We start from the raw sequence: 15786 nt of genomic DNA, 5'->3' as shown, positions 1-15786 counted from the left end.
GGACGAGAACACCAGCTCTTGAATGTTTGAAGATTGTTGTATGCGCCCCAGAGGGTCAGTAAGTTTAGCCACCCCTGTCATATGCAAAAGTGACGATTGTTTTTATCCCAGAGATGTTACCATTGATTTAGAAATGTTTATGAAGGACTCACTAGAAACCGCAATGAATGTAAAAACATATGGTACGAAATTAATTGTAAAATTTTGAATTGATACTGCTGCAATAGATTTAACTAGATTTTAAAATGGCACAGTTGCCTGCCTGAGGTGGAGGAAAGGAATTAACTTTTTGGACCTTGGTATGTAGGAAGAGTACAAGGAAGCTTTTAAAAAATATGAAGTTTAAGTAGAATAATTATTTTTAACCGCCCTCTTCCCCTCCGCCCCTCGCAAGTTCCTACACTCCTACAGATTTTGAATAATACAGCCCGGGGCACACACTTTGAGTAAACAGCACAAATAAGTGCATGAACTGGTGGGCAGGAGGTTAAATAGTCAATTCAGGAATCCGTTGCCTAAAGTATGAGACTTAATATCTTACCCTTTACCTCCAAAGATTTGCTTAAAGCTGTGCCACATGACTTAAATTCCTCTCAATAAGTAAATTAATATAGGAAATGAGAAACAAGGAAACTTCTGATGAACATTCTCCCTTCAAAAGGTGTTGGACAAACATCCTTTTTCCTCAATGATAAGAGCTGCAAGTAGTAAAAGGAATATATAGAAATTTACAAAAATAAAAAATGAAGTTATACTGAAAGGACAGAAGTGAACCAAAAAAAACTAAGAACTACAAAACATAACATGATATGACAATGGTCTCTCCAATTTATTACATATATTTTCTCCAGCTTATACATTTGTGGCAGTTGCTATATTCCTTGGATCTTGCTTCCTGTGGAGGAAAAGAAGAAAAAAAGAAAAATCTACAGACTGATTTCTCAAAAACCATTTACACTTCTTCATGCAGGTCTGATTCAGTAGGCCAATTCCTATGTTTCCCATGTGAAGCACCACATTTATAAACAGAGTCCATCCTTAGGCTACATTTACACTAGAAGCACTTTACCAGTATATCAGTAATAAGTTCCTAGCATGTATGCAGCTACAACAGCAAAGCTGTGCTTTTTTACCAGTATAGATAGTAACCCTCCCTGCCATCCAAAACAAATTATGCCAGTAAAAGCACAGTTTTGCCAGTATAATGGTGTCCACACTAGGGACTTTTGCAAGCACATCTACATCGATCAGAGATCACACCTAATTGCACCCATTACTGACACAGCTATGCCAACAGGAGTCTGTAGTATAGACCCGGCCTGAGAAAACCTCCCATTTTTTAAGTCTACCCTAAAATATTCCCAAGTACAATTCTACTCCACCTGCTTCTGGAAGGCCAAATCTATTAAACAGATGCGTCAGTCCATTGAGTGTTTAAGACCAGTTTAATTCTATAATCTTAATGTACAATATTTCACTACAACATTCAAAGCAGACAACCATTTATAGAAATTTTTTTGCACCTTTGAAACACAGCAAATACCATTAAAACTTTATTCAAAATAAATATTTTATCTTATACCAGAAGGGAATGGATTTTGTTCTCAAGGAGCATTATTCATGCTCTTCTTTAATTATTCATTTTTTTGGAGAAAAACCACAAAGAAGCACAAGTAAATGTGGTTTTGTAACTAAAGCACAACCTTCCAATTTTTCTTTTGTGCTCCCTCTTCTCAGTTACGATATGAAAGTTATCGGATGTTGACAGAGAATTTACATCACAGTTTTAGAAAAGTGCAGTGTTATCCATTCATAAGCGTCAAGACTTGCAAAAACAATATTTCATTGAAATTCAACAATTATCTTAACAGCAGTTCTGACTGGTAACAGCATATAAAACAGGAATGCTTTGAAAATTATAAATATTTATGACGCACAATGTGGGTGAGGCAATATCTTTCATTGGACCAACTTCTCTTGGTGAGAGAGACAAGCATCCAAGCTTACGCATAGCTCTGAAGAGCTGTGCGTAAACTTGTCTCTCACCAAGAAAAGTTGGTCCAGTAAATATTACCTCACCCACCTTGTGTCTCTAATATCCTGGGACTGACACAGCTACACCACCACTGCATAAATATTTATAGCTGACAAGTTTATATTCTTTTAAACCAAGTGATTTTTTTAAAAACTTATTTCTTCCGGAAGCATCTGTCTCATCCTGAAAAGCTGTTTTCTTGGAATATACCCAGGCTTAAAAAGTGACAAAAGGAGGAGGAGAACATATGGAAAAACTAAAACAGATAATACACCTGCTTACGGGAATAGGTGCATTTGTGAATATTAGTCACTGACTGCCTTTACATTAATATAGTCAGAAACTGTGTCTTGCGAGTCATCTTTATATACTTATCTTTCACTAAGTGTCCAGAAGATCAGTAGGGAGGGAATGCATATAATTACTGATAACATGAGCTAGATTATTGGTCCTGTACTCTAGTGTACAGATGTACTCTAGTGAGCAAGAGCATTATTAGAGGATCAACCATTTTCCATGCTAAGCTTTAGCTCAGATCTGTTGGAATACACTAAGGTCTTTCACGTGATTAGAATAAATGACTAAATTAAATCCTTGCATGTGTGCCTCATTTAATCCAGATTCAACAGATGGTGAATGTGTGCAGTATTAGTTCAAGTACCCAGATCAATCTCTGAACTATTCTTTTGCTGGTGGCTGGTAAACAGACACTTTAGAGTGGGCTACAGCAAACCAAAATCCTTTTTATCCTACTGCATTCTTATTTGAATTAACTTACACCTGGTTTACACTACCGTTTAATTACTAGAACTTCAGTCTGTGACCCCCACCCCCACGAGAAGACTCTGTATGGTAAGACTGGTGAAGATTAAAAGTCAGAAGGGTATATCCAGTTTGATGGTTAAGTGACTCTGTGGTACAGTGATATTGTAATGCACTTATTTTTATATGAGCAGATTGTGCTTTATATGAGCAGATACTGTGTATTCAGAGGTTCATCCCTTTAAACACATTCACAGTTGTTTCCTGTTGATGCAGGAATCCAACCAAAACAAGGAAACTGGTGGATACTAAAGGATCGTATTGCATATTCTTATACATGCCACAGGATTGCAGTCCCCTACTCATCCCCCAATGCCTTTGTAAAAGTAATCTGGCCTAAGAATTGTATCCCCAATTGCATATGGGGTCAAACCCCAGAGTGGGGTCAAATGAGGCTCATCCCATCATAGGACTATAACTTCAATAACCAGAGACAAGGTAAAGAAGTTACAAGACAAACTGAATATGTATCAATAAGTAAACGCTTATTCGGTATTAAAACTAGAACTAGAGGGTTGCGCACCGTTGCTTCATAGGGGGGTTACCTTGGATCACAAGCTAAATAGGAGTCAACAATGTAACACTGTTGCACACACACACACACACAAAAAAAGGGTGGGGGGTATCATCATTCTGGATATGATATATCAGGAGTGTTTAAGCAAGACACAAAAAGTAATTCTTCCACTTTACTCCGTGATGATAAGCCTCCACTGAAGTATTGTGTCCCGTTCTGGACGCCACCTTTCAGGAAAGATGTGGAGACACATTGACAAAAGTTCAGAGAAGAGCAACAAAAATGATTAAAGGTCTAGGAAACATGAACTCTGAAGAAAGATTGAAAAAGTTGGGTTTGTTTAATCTGGAGAAGAGAAGATGGGGGGGACATAACAGTTTTCAAATAATAAAATGTTATTACGAGGAGGGAGACAAATTGTTCTCCTTAACTTCTGAGGATAGGACAAGAAGCTATGGACTTAAGATAGCAGCAAGGGAGGTTTAGGTTGGACATTAGGAAAAACTTACTGACTGTCAAGGCAATTAAGCACTGGAACAAACTGTCTAGGGAAGTTGTGGAATCTCCATCATTGGAAGTCGTAAAGAACACGTTAGGAATGGTCAAGAATGGTCTAGTTATTATGTAGTCCTGCCTTGACTGGAGGAGACTGGATTAGATGGCTTACTGAGGTCCTTTCCAGTCCTATGATTCTATGGCTCCCATCTACTGGTTCTTTGATCTATAAACAATTAGAAGTGGTTGAAGCTGCTGGGTCTGCTACCCACATGCAAGGAGCTCCATCTGTCCACCATTTCCCTTGTCCCAGCTTCCAAATATCACCAAATCAACAGAGTTCTGCCCACTGATGCCTACCACATTTCCCAAAATTTTGGAATTGATTGGATGCAGTGTTCAAAACTTATCACGTTACAGACCAACTCCATTGAGTTGAGTGTAAAAACTTAGTCAACAAGGGAGGAACAATTCACACTTAACAAAAGACAAATTCAAATTAACTTATACAAAGATGTTTACAGGTCTTTAGCAAAGGATATTTTTATATGAATGCATTACCAGACTCTGTCTCTTGGATTGTATGGGATGTTCTCTAGACATCACTGCAAATAATTTGAGAAATTCCCAGTGTTCTCCCATTCTCTCTCTCTCTCTCTCTCTCTCAAATAGGGCCAGAAAGGAGATGCTTCCGTTTTAAAATACAAACTTTTAAACGCGCTAGCCAGGTTCCCCAATTTTTCCTAAGCACTCCCATCATCCCCCAGAAAGCTAAGCCATCTATTCTCTTAAGGACCACTGTGTGGTTTGATACCCTAATTTGTGTTCTGCACTATGCAAAGTGCACGTCAAAACATACCCTAGATCACCTTTCTGGGAAGCCTTCCAGTTTTAGCTCCACTAAGGTGGATCATAACAATAATGCTATTAGACTATACTCCATTATTACCAGCAGTTTTACATTAACTCCACTCATCAGGTGTGAACAGGCCAGCAAATGAAGGTCAGTCATGATCACCTCAAATACATATGTAAATTAAAATTAGGGGAGGAATGAGTTTGGAGTTTCTGCAGTCCCTACACAGAAGCAATACCCACCTCCTCCTCAAAAGGTATACATCATGTCTCCTAAAAGTAATTTCCTGATAATGTATACCATTGGGCATTCTCCTCAGGTTTAGTTCACCTGCATGGAGCACTGGCCTCAGAACAAGAGCTGATTCACCTGTGTGCACCACAAGCTTTCAATTTTAATTCAGACTGAAGAGCACTGGAGAAATCATGGGGTTGTTTGAAGGCCAGAAGAGGGGGTTCAGGAAAGATTTCTTTCAATTATGGGGTTTGATTGTTTGTTGATACCCCACATGGGTTCCAATATGGGTTGGTAGGTGACAAGTAGGGGTGTTTAGTTGGTGGATTTTTTTCCCCCCTGTATTGAAGCAGGTTCTCTTGAGGTATTTATGTGGCCTATTCCGCAATATGATCTACTTCTCTGATGGAATGTTCTTGTTTGGTGAAGGTGGTTTTAAGTGCATTAAGGTGCACACATGAAAAATCTTTCCCAAACCTCCTCTTTTGGCCTTCAAACAAATAACCTCCAACCTCAGCAAGCTCCCCCACAGACGAGGACACACCACCTCAAAGGAGCACCAGAGCCTGCCAAACAACAGAGGTAAAACCTGCAGATATATCTCTATAGCTACAACATTCAACACACTCCACAACACAGCTTTCAAGATCCATGGGTCCTACATATGCTTATCACAACATGTGATGTACCTCATTCAGTACATTAAATGCGCCAACAACCATCACTAAGCTCTTGAATAAACTAACCCAGAAAAATGACGAAAGACAAACATCCTACCACCTGTGGGTGAACCCTTTTCACAAAGTGATCACTCCATATCTGATCTATCAGTCCTCATCCTCAAAAGAAACCTGCACAACTCTTTCAAAAGACGAGCTTGGAAGTTAAATTCATAACTCTGCTAGACTCTAAAAATCATGGTTTCCATGGAGACACTAGCTTTATGGCTCATTACAACAATTTGTAACCTATAACTGCAGAGTGTGTTCAGGCCCTCTGGGTTTTGTATTTTTCCTCATGCTACAGCTGATGCCTATAGGCTCTACAGTTAGAGCTGGAGATGTAATTTCCAGCTCAGGGAGACGTAGGTGCACTAGCTTCCACTGAGCTAGTACACTTAGGGCTTGTCTACACTACGCAGATTTTAGCGACAAGGCTATGTTGATACAGCCTTGTCGCTAAAAGTCAGTGTGTGTGTGTGAACACTCTCTGTCAGTATTTTGTCGGTAGTTTGTCAGCACTTTTGCTGACAAAATACTTCCCGTCCCAAGAGCGGGACAAAGCCGCGTTCACAGTGCCACTTGCGTCGGCAAAACTTTTGTCTTTCACGGGGGTGCTTTTTTAAGTACCTGTGAAACGCAAAAGTTTTGTCAACAATGTCGCAATGTAGACAACCCCCTAGTGTGCCTATGTCTCCCTGAGCTGGAAATTACATCTCCAGCTCTAACTGTAGAGCCCATAGGCACCAACTACAGCACGAGAAAAATACAGAATCCAGAGGGCCTGAACACAGGTCTTGGCAGGTAAAGTGAAGGAGGAAGTGATTTTAAAACTATAATTTATTGGTAAATTTATTAATCATTTGAGCTTTTAGTTTTTGAACTTTAAATAAAGTTTAGTTCACCTTAACAAAAAAAGCCCACAGACACACAGAGCCCTAAAAACAATCAGGTTGTCAGAGAGCCTGGGAGAAGCTAAGACATTTAATAGCCGAGATACCGTCCTACATCCACCATGTCTGTGTTTTCCTTCTCACAATTACATACAGTCACTCTCAATATTAGACTTTTGATCTTTTGTTGGATTGTATCAAAAAATCTCAGTTCATTTTGTGAACTACAAGTTTAACAGACAACTGTTGTGGAAAGCACAAGGACGGTGCAACTCGGGTCTTTTGTTTGTTTTGATTTAATAATGGATTGGCAACAATAGTTTTACTGGAAAGAATTAACATTTACTTGTCTCAAATATATTTTTAATTACTGAGGTGTAACCCACCGCTTTTATCCTATGTACACTTTTATTTATCTACCATGTTTCTTCTAAACCCTTCATATAAAACTCCCTTTCTGAAGAGTATGCACCAAAAGGAATTCCAAGGAAAAGTGAGCACTGAAAGGGCCTGACTTCCTTTTCACAAACTGCACATGCTAGGCAACCTGACACCAGGCAGTTAGCAGTCCTGCCCTGCCCCCCCACCCCCACACCCCACCTTGTGGATAGTGCCTTCTCACTCTGTAGGCCTGTCTAATAACACAATCGGCTTCCTGAAGCTATACAGCTCCCTGGTAGCACCAATAGGATTGAGATTGCCTGATTAACAAAAGATGTTTTTCCTTAGTAGGGAAGAAAGGCCATCCACTAGAAAGCAGTGTCCAAATTAATAGGATTCTACTGTCAACACCAAACAAAGCAATCACATTAACTACAGAGAAGATAGTGCCACAGAGTATTAAGAATGCAATCCTTTAAGCCATTGGTTCTCAAAAACAGTTTTATAGGGTGGGAACATATCTTAAGGAGATACTGTCTTGTTGACCATCTTCCCATTCACAACCACTTAATATCCTTATGGTAGCAACAACAATTACTGAAATGGAACAAAAATACATTTTTAGCTTCTTTTAGTGTATTTAGCAGCTGGAAACAAGGAACATAGCCAGTTCCATGTCACCAGCCAGCTAGCTCTCCACAGACCACTAACAAGTGGTCCACAGGCCAACGTTTGCTTTAAAACTAAATATCTCGAGGAATTAGTTAGCTAGACAAGGTTTAAAAAAAAAAAGTGGATGAAAGAAGTCTAAGCCCCTCAACTCCACATAAGCACAATTAATGTATCCAGCTATCCCGCTTGGCCTGACATCTTGGAAGAGGGCCAGAGGTTACAGACATGATACAGGAAAGGAAGCTACAGAAGGAGCTACTGTATTTGCTTAATAAATCTACTGCGCAGACTGTCAATGGATTTTGTTCCAAGAAACTGTACAAACAGAACAGTCTTTGCAGACTGGAGAGAGAGGAGGAGGAGGAAAAAAGATGTGATCTTATGATCTCTAAAGTTGAACAGCTGAAATATTCATTGACTGTCTGTGGAGCTTGTGGAGATCTTTTGAACTTTTCTGATAGAACTTGAATTTTACAACCCTAGATGAAGTACATTAAGTGATTTTAAAAAAAATTAATGTTCACTTAGAACTTAGGAAGGTAAGTAGTTTTCTGTAATAAACAGAATAAAACTGATCCCATTTTTTGATTAAGTCGAACACATTTTTGGGGAAGTTTTCTACCTTCAGTAATTACCCTTCGAGTACAGTGTAATAGTTTTTCTAATGGAAATTACACTTTCCATTGGGGTGAGTCAAATTTAAAAAAAAAAAGACACTTTTATACGTATCAGGGGGAAAAAAAACAGTATACTAACTAAGATAAAATATATATAAGTTTAACATGAGGTTTATCAAACATTCTTCAATAGCTTTTGGTCTACTTCAACTTGCATGCTCAAACTACATTCCCACGGCATATAGTGTAAAAAAAACTTTATTCAGAGAGACTTAAAATTTTCCTCCATCCCCACAATCAAGTGCATTAACAGTGTGAATCTCAAGGTGCTTAAAGATTATATGAATACTAATAGAAGTTTTTCTTCCTTCAGCTTCAAATAAAACACTATGGGGAGATAAAGGCAGTAATTTCTAGCTTTGTGAATATAGATGAAGCCAAAGAGTAATTAGTTTTTTTCCCTTACGCTCAAGGTAAGTGGTCTTTAGGTTCAATTTAATTTAATTAATATTCTCAAGCAGTATTACTACATGGAAAGGAGGGTGTATGCTGATAATAACTGAAACAGAAAGCATCCATCTTACACACACAAAAATATAAATAGGCTAAATATTATTTGGTCTCCCAAAATAGTCTTTAGAAGAAAAACTTTTAACAGAATACCTGGTACACCTAGTGGGTGGCAAAATTCAAGGTACATGCCAATTATTAAGGGAGGCTTATTTTAGACAATTAACTCATCTACAAGCACCCTTTGTAACTGTGAGCAAGCTCCTTACGACTGCACTCTATCATGTGATTCTGGCATCAATTACCTTCCAGACTCACTTGTCCAATAGAAATGTTTTTTCCTTCAGCCGTTACTGCTAAGGAAGCTAGGTAAATCCAATCAGCTACATTTATTTTTTCTTTTCTTCATAAAAAGAAAAATCAGACAAACAGGTTCTCAACTGCTCTCACAAAAATAAAAAAACATTGCCACAGACTCTCCCCACCCACCTCTGTTTCTGTACATTCAGGGTTTCATAGATATTTTTGGAAAAAGGAGTGACTCTAACCAAGTGTTTTAGCAAACAATTATTTGACTAAGTTTCATGCTAGCGTAAGGAAAAGGTCTTCTGCCTGGGGTGGGGGATGCACACCAGAAATGGATGCTGTGAAGAAACCCTTTTAGGAATTTTATATAGCACTGCTGTTTGTGGATTTATTTTTAATTACATTTAAAAAACTGAGGGGCTGTTTGATAGAAATAGTAGCATGCCTCTCCTCCCAATCCACACAGACCATACCCTAAACCACTTCACTGTAGAAAGCCCTGGCTAGTGAAATGGTCTCCTAATACTTCCTTCTGCAGCTGGTCTTTAAGCCTTTATAACCGGGGGGTTGAAGTCACGCTCTAATCTCTTAAATGTGTAAGAATCAACAGAGCTCCCCTTTGAACACCCAGCCTACACCAAAGCACAGAACAGATTGTTTCAAATGACAGCTGCATTCTGGCAGAACACATAGATTCTCTACCAAGAATGGAAGACAGGAAGCATCACTCAGTCAAGGGAAGAGGCTGCCAGCGGGAGGAAAAAAAAAAAAAAAGGAACACTGGTTTGAATAAAAGATCAGTGTGTCACCAAAAAAAAAGTATATCACGAACATACTTTGTGTCTCTCTTTTGATTGCATCCTACTCCTCCCTCCCTTTGTATGTTGCTCGTCTTTATTAGACTGACAACTTTTTGTGGTAGGTGCTGTGCCTTCCTGTGCATTTGAGTAGTGCCCAACGCATCGTGGCTGCTACTGAAATACAAACAACAAAAAATAAATTCTCTGAATAAACTGGATTCAAAATTAATCACACCCTGATGCTAAGAAGTGGTACAGAGACATACCCCCTCAACAAAGTCAATGCAAGTTTTTTTAGTTAGTCTATTAAGTAAATGAGCTGTGACCTGCTGACTTTAGTCACAGATGTCACATTACTCACTGTGTGTGTGTTTCGTTCACTTTGTTGTCAGTAGGTGGAATTCCACGCAAGTCAAGAGTGTTGCAAGCACTTACACCAGGTCTGCATTTGATTCTACATGGTGGCCATTTACTTAAGTCTAATTTCTTTAATAAAAATGGCTTCATAGTTCCACTGTCGTATTACTTTTCACCAACAACTTGAGTTTATCCCAGGTTTCAGCAAGTTAGTTTAAACTAACACAATATTTACTTCCAAATGAAACTACCACCCAAGTGCAGCTTAAAATTAGTTGCAGTCAGTTTAGGGTGGGGGGGAAAGCTAATGCTACATGTATTTTCCAGCTGCATAACTAAGATTTTTTGTAGGTTCTTCTCATGTTCTATAATAGTGAAAAAAATGTTTAAGAAACTTTTAAAAAATTGTTTTTAAAGTTATTTGTGGGTTCTACCCAACTCCTGGAGTCAGTTTTGAGATGAGCTACATTTTATTTTTCCCTGATTTCTGTTGGTAAAACCTAGACAATCAATGAACTAGTCAATGAACTAATTGATAAGTGATCATTAATATCTGGGGGCAACTACATCTGACAATTCTGAATTTTTACATTTCAACCATTTAATTTCTGTATAAAATTGTAATAAACTTGAGTTCACTGTACCTTAAAATTCATGTTACACATATTGCACACATATTTAGCTATGACTGAGCACTATGCAAAATATCCACATTTGTTTACAAGAGGTCTGAAGGGTACTATTCAGAAGCTGTTAATGAAAGGCCTGTACCTGCCAGCTTCAGTGGGATGAAAAAAGGGAAACACATTTGGGATTAAGAATTTCTAGAGCAGAGGTTCTCAAACTGTGGGTCAGGACCCCAAAGTGGGTCAGGACCCCATTTTAATGGGGTCACCAGGGCTGGCGTTAGACTTGCTGGGGCCGAAGTTTGAGCCCCACCACCTGGGGCAAAAGCCCGAAGGCGTCAGCCTTAGCTGGCAGGGTTCAGGTTACAGACCTCCCCCCCCGCCCCCCCACCTGGGGCTGAAGGTCTTGGGCTTTGGCTTTGCCCCCGCCTGGGGTGAGCTCAGACTTCGGTCCCCCCTTGAGGGGTCATGTAGTAATTTTTGTGGTCAGAAGGGGGTTGCGGTGCAATGAAGTTTGAGAACCCCTGTTCTAGAGGAAATAGGCTACCCAGATTAGTTGTCTTTTTGAAATAAGAAAGCCATATAAACCTGACTCGTATCAATTTTAGTATTATTGGGTCAATACGCAGTGATGAAATGCCAAAATGTTAATTTGAGATTGGAAACTTCCAAGAACTCAAAACTGCTGAAAGAGCCCACACAAATGTTCCACTCATCTACATTTCACTTTTGGGCTGAAACAAAACAAACAGGAAATTCTAATCCACAAGAATAATTAAAGAAAGTGTGCCTGAAAAGCAGGTGCTATAATAGAATCAGTTTTGCAATCTTCACTATAGTATTCCAATTCTTTAAGTGCCCTGATTAAATAATGAAGTTAAGGTTGTAAATTATTTTCTTTGTTGCTTAGTGTAGTGATTTTGCTAGAAGTTGGGAGTGGATCACTGGGGGTGGGTCACTCAATAATTGTCCTGTTCTAGTCATTTCCTCTGAAGCATCTACTACCAGCCACTGTCGGAAGACAGGATACTGGGCTAGATGGACCACTGATCTGACCCAGTATTGCCATTTTTATGTTCTTATGATTTACAAAACATTGTTTGCCAGAGATAACAAAACAAAATTTTTCTTATAATAATGGAGATATCCTATCTCCTAGAACTGGAAGGGACCTTGAAAGGTCATTTAGTCCAGCCCCCTGCCTTTACTAGCAGGACCAAGTACTGATTTTGCCCCAGATCCCTAAGTGGCCCCCTCAAGGATTGAACTCACAACCCTGGGTTTAGCAGGCCAATGCTCAAACCACTGAGCTATCCCTCCCCCCACCCCATTCTTATAATAGGGTTCTACATTGCTTTGAGAGATACAGTCACTGACAAGACTCAGTTTTAATTGTAGCTTAATTGTACTCAGCAATCCCCAATGCAACAACAGAATCAAACTTCTGTTCAAGGTTTTTGTGGTGTTGATAACATGAAAGGCAAGATGGACCTTGTGAGACAGTACTACATAGTGTTCTCTTAACTTTGTCTGTCTGCCACAAGAGTGCATCCTGGAGCTTAAGTGTCAAACTGGTCCTTTCTGGACAGACACACATGCTTCTAAGGTCCCCTGGGTCTGGGTAGTTACTGGTCACTACTCCTAGTCTGGGGGGGATCTGAGACACAATCCTGCGTGCAGACTATATCTGACACCCTTCTGGGCACGGGAGCGGACAGCCTGGCTCCCTACATCTTGGGACCTGTGCCTTGGCCCTCCCAACCCCAGAGTTGTTTAGACACATTCCCCCAGAGTCCATCTGGTTGTGGGAACTCTGGTTTTCTAGTGAAATCCTTCAGGGACAACATGGCACTAAAGCAAGGGACACAAGCTTAGCAAAGAAATTTCTTAACCATAGTTTCAAGAATTAAAGCAAGTACTACAGAGTTAAAGATATTTGAAAAACAAACAGCCCTGAAAGCAGCACTCTCCCCGCTCCCCCCCCCTCCAGTTTTCCCCCCATGTCTCACCCTATACCTCCTACAAGTCCTGGGTTTGGTCAGCATTTCAAGGCTATACTCTGACCCCTTTTGCCATGTGTCCAGGCTGCAGAGCTGCAGTCCCTTCCTTCAGCCAGCCTTCTTGTAGAGAGTACCTTGTTCACATGGATGTGCTGACAGCCGAGTGACAGCACTGATGGCCCTTGATGGCTCTCTCTGTTAGCCCTCTGAGGTGTCCCAGCCCCAACTATGAGCACAGTATCCGGAATAGACTGTCCTTGTCAGATGAGACAAGTTTTCAACACCACTTGGGTTTCTCAATCAAAAACAGGAAGGATACAATGCAAAGCAAAGGTTACAGTGAAGGTTACAATCACAAAATGGCTTGAAGGACAGCCAGGTATGCAGCAGCAGCTAGGTTCAGAGCTGAGCTAAGACACAAACCCCTTTGCCTGCATGACTGATGGACAAGATTGGTGTCTCCCCACAGGGTGGGCCACCTGCTTAGGGTGAGAGGCTATATCTTGTGAGATCTCTTCCTCACTCTTGGAGGAGATTAAGGGTATGCGTACACTGCAGCTGGGAGCAAGCCACCCAGCCCAGGTAGACAGACTCATGGTACCGTCCTTGGCTCAAGCTAGCATAACACCGACAGACCCCCATCCGTGTGTGGTTTACACTAGCATATTAGAAATAGCAGTGTGGACACTGTGGCATCAGCGGAGGCACAGGCTAGCCATCCAAGCTCAAACCTGCCCGACCCCCTGGATTCGAGTTCTCAGCTGCAGTGTAGGCATACCCTAAATTTTAGGTACCATTGGCCTAGACACAAAAGAGAACACACCCTCTTTGCAATTACTGCAGCACCAGCACACCACTCCAAACACTCCGCTTCCACCATTCTTGTAGGAGCCTGCCACAGATGCTCTCACTGTCTCACCATGAGGGAACAGAGAGATCCCAGGAGGAGGGGTTCTTGTGGATGGCAAAAGTCTAGCAACCTCCAGAGTGTGGGGCTACTTGCAATAATGAGAAACAGCAACTCAGACTGTTGGTCTCTTAGAAAACTTTTTTGTAAAAAATGAACAAAATCTAGAACTTACATGCATTACATTATTGGCCCGATTAGGTTTTGAAGTTGACTTTACTCTAATACAGAGAAATCTTTAAGCCAGTATACAACCTCCCAAGTAAATGGATTCGGTCACCATTTCCCATCTGAGTAATGCACTATATTAATCTTGTTTCTTTATACAACTGTGTACAAGTTATACGATGGAAAGGTAACTCTTTAACTTAAGGTTAAAATAGCCTAGTAATCTTCCTAAATTCAGCAGCTATTTGAAGTACGCCAATAACTACTGCCAGTCAAATAGATATCACACAAAGATGTATATAAAAAAGCGTAATGGAAATTGTGGTTCTTGTAAATCTTTAAAAAAAAAAATCCTTCATTCAGAATTTAGCATTTTGAGCTCTGTCACAGAAGTATGACGAAGTATGTTTACTGTATAAACCTATGTTTGTCACTAAAGCAGGTAGATGTGACTGACTACATAAAAGGCCAGTTCTGTTGACTTATTTCTACACGGTATCTTCTAACTCAATACTGGATACAAGTATAACGGCATCAGCAGCACTTATGCTTCAACCCACTCTCCCTGACAGACCCAACTAGCTCCAGTTTAAAGCACAACTTAACTTGAGTTAGAAATGTGTGTGCAAAGACATGAGTTGGGGTAAGGGCAACACTCAGATTACATCTCGAGCTAACACAGCAGTGAAGACAAGATCTTAGTTTCAGGGACTTCTACGTTCCAGTCAGCTACACCTATAAACCCATTGCAGTTGATAGTTATAAGTGAGGGTCTAGTTTAGAACCCTTATAACCAGTGATGAGGCACCCGTAGGTAGAGAACCCAGTGTGAGTATGCAGGGTTTGTAGTGTGATTGATTTTAAAACTCACTACATCCAACATGTATAGCTGATTCCAGATAGAAGCACCTTTTTAGCAGTATAACTGTGTCCATACTAGTAAAATTGGTGCATCTCCTATAATCTGTTTCTAAGTAGATCTATTTAAACCATACAATACATTATGTTTAGATAAGCCCTACATTTTCAGAGTAGGACCACATACTGATTTTAATTATCTTTGATTAAACATTAAAAGGACTTCAGAGAGTCATATTCAGAAATGACTTCCATTATACCCCTTGGACATGAGCCCCAAGTCCTGGCCAGTGTGTCCAAACAAAATAAACAAACTTTCCAGAAACACATCAACCACTTCCTCAAATTCACATTTTAAACTAATCCTTAATTATTCACTTAAGTCTCATCCAAAAGCAATATCAACAGAAAGCCTGAAAAGGTGGATAAAGAGTACTTTCAAATGCTCAGAACAAGAAAGCAGCTTTTTAAAGGTGGGATTTTCCAGAACACTCAGCAGTAGCCTAGCTCTGCTTCCATTGAAGTAAAAGGGATTTCTGCCATTTGTTTCATAATAGATGTATGAATGAATGCTCATGACTCCAGTTCAGGATACTGCAGTAAGAGTTACTTTAGAAATGCACATAATATTACTTTATAGAAATAAAGGCAGAGTTTGATAATCTCAGAAGCCCTTTGAGAAATGTTTCAGCTTTGCTTTGTCACCTGACAACAAATGTTTAGTGACTCTACTCCACCAAACACTGAACTTAAAAACTTGCTATTACCATCTGCTTTAATGTCATCGGCATTCTCATACTATGGTAAAGAAAGAAAATGTTTCTTTCTTCAGAAAAAAAAAATACTGAGACCAAAAGCACTGGCAGTATGAGTCTTTGGCTTAGTTACACGAACAACTCTGAAAGTCACATTTAAGTATTTACATTTAATAAATGCTTATTGTGTGTCTGGACCAATTACGTGCTCTCTAGGAATGGCGTAGGTTTCACCATATATGAGTACAGAATTACAGC

The 15786-nt window shown here is 39.8% G+C and overlaps 1 protein-coding gene across 4 annotated transcripts in view; it reads right to left on the bottom strand.

Annotated features, from left to right (window-relative positions):
• The window catches only part of GAREM1 (GRB2 associated regulator of MAPK1 subtype 1), a 133766-nt gene that overhangs the window by 66811 nt on the left and 51169 nt on the right, over positions 1–15786 (bottom strand). Inside the window, exon 1 of one of the 4 annotated variants that reach the window (XM_054019551.1) lies at positions 12850–12896. The exons of the other annotated variants lie outside the window; for them this stretch is intronic. The gene's annotated coding sequence lies outside the window, so the exon portion shown is untranslated. Of the gene's footprint in view, positions 1–12849; positions 12897–15786 lie in introns of those variants that run through there. 4 annotated transcript variants of the gene reach the window in all.

Source organism: Malaclemys terrapin, chromosome 2, assembly GCF_027887155.1.
Source record: "Malaclemys terrapin pileata isolate rMalTer1 chromosome 2, rMalTer1.hap1, whole genome shotgun sequence".
Lineage (NCBI taxonomy): Eukaryota > Metazoa > Chordata > Testudines > Emydidae > Malaclemys > Malaclemys terrapin.
Note: the sequence above shows the minus strand (reverse complement) of the source record. Positions and strands in the feature narration are given on the sequence as shown.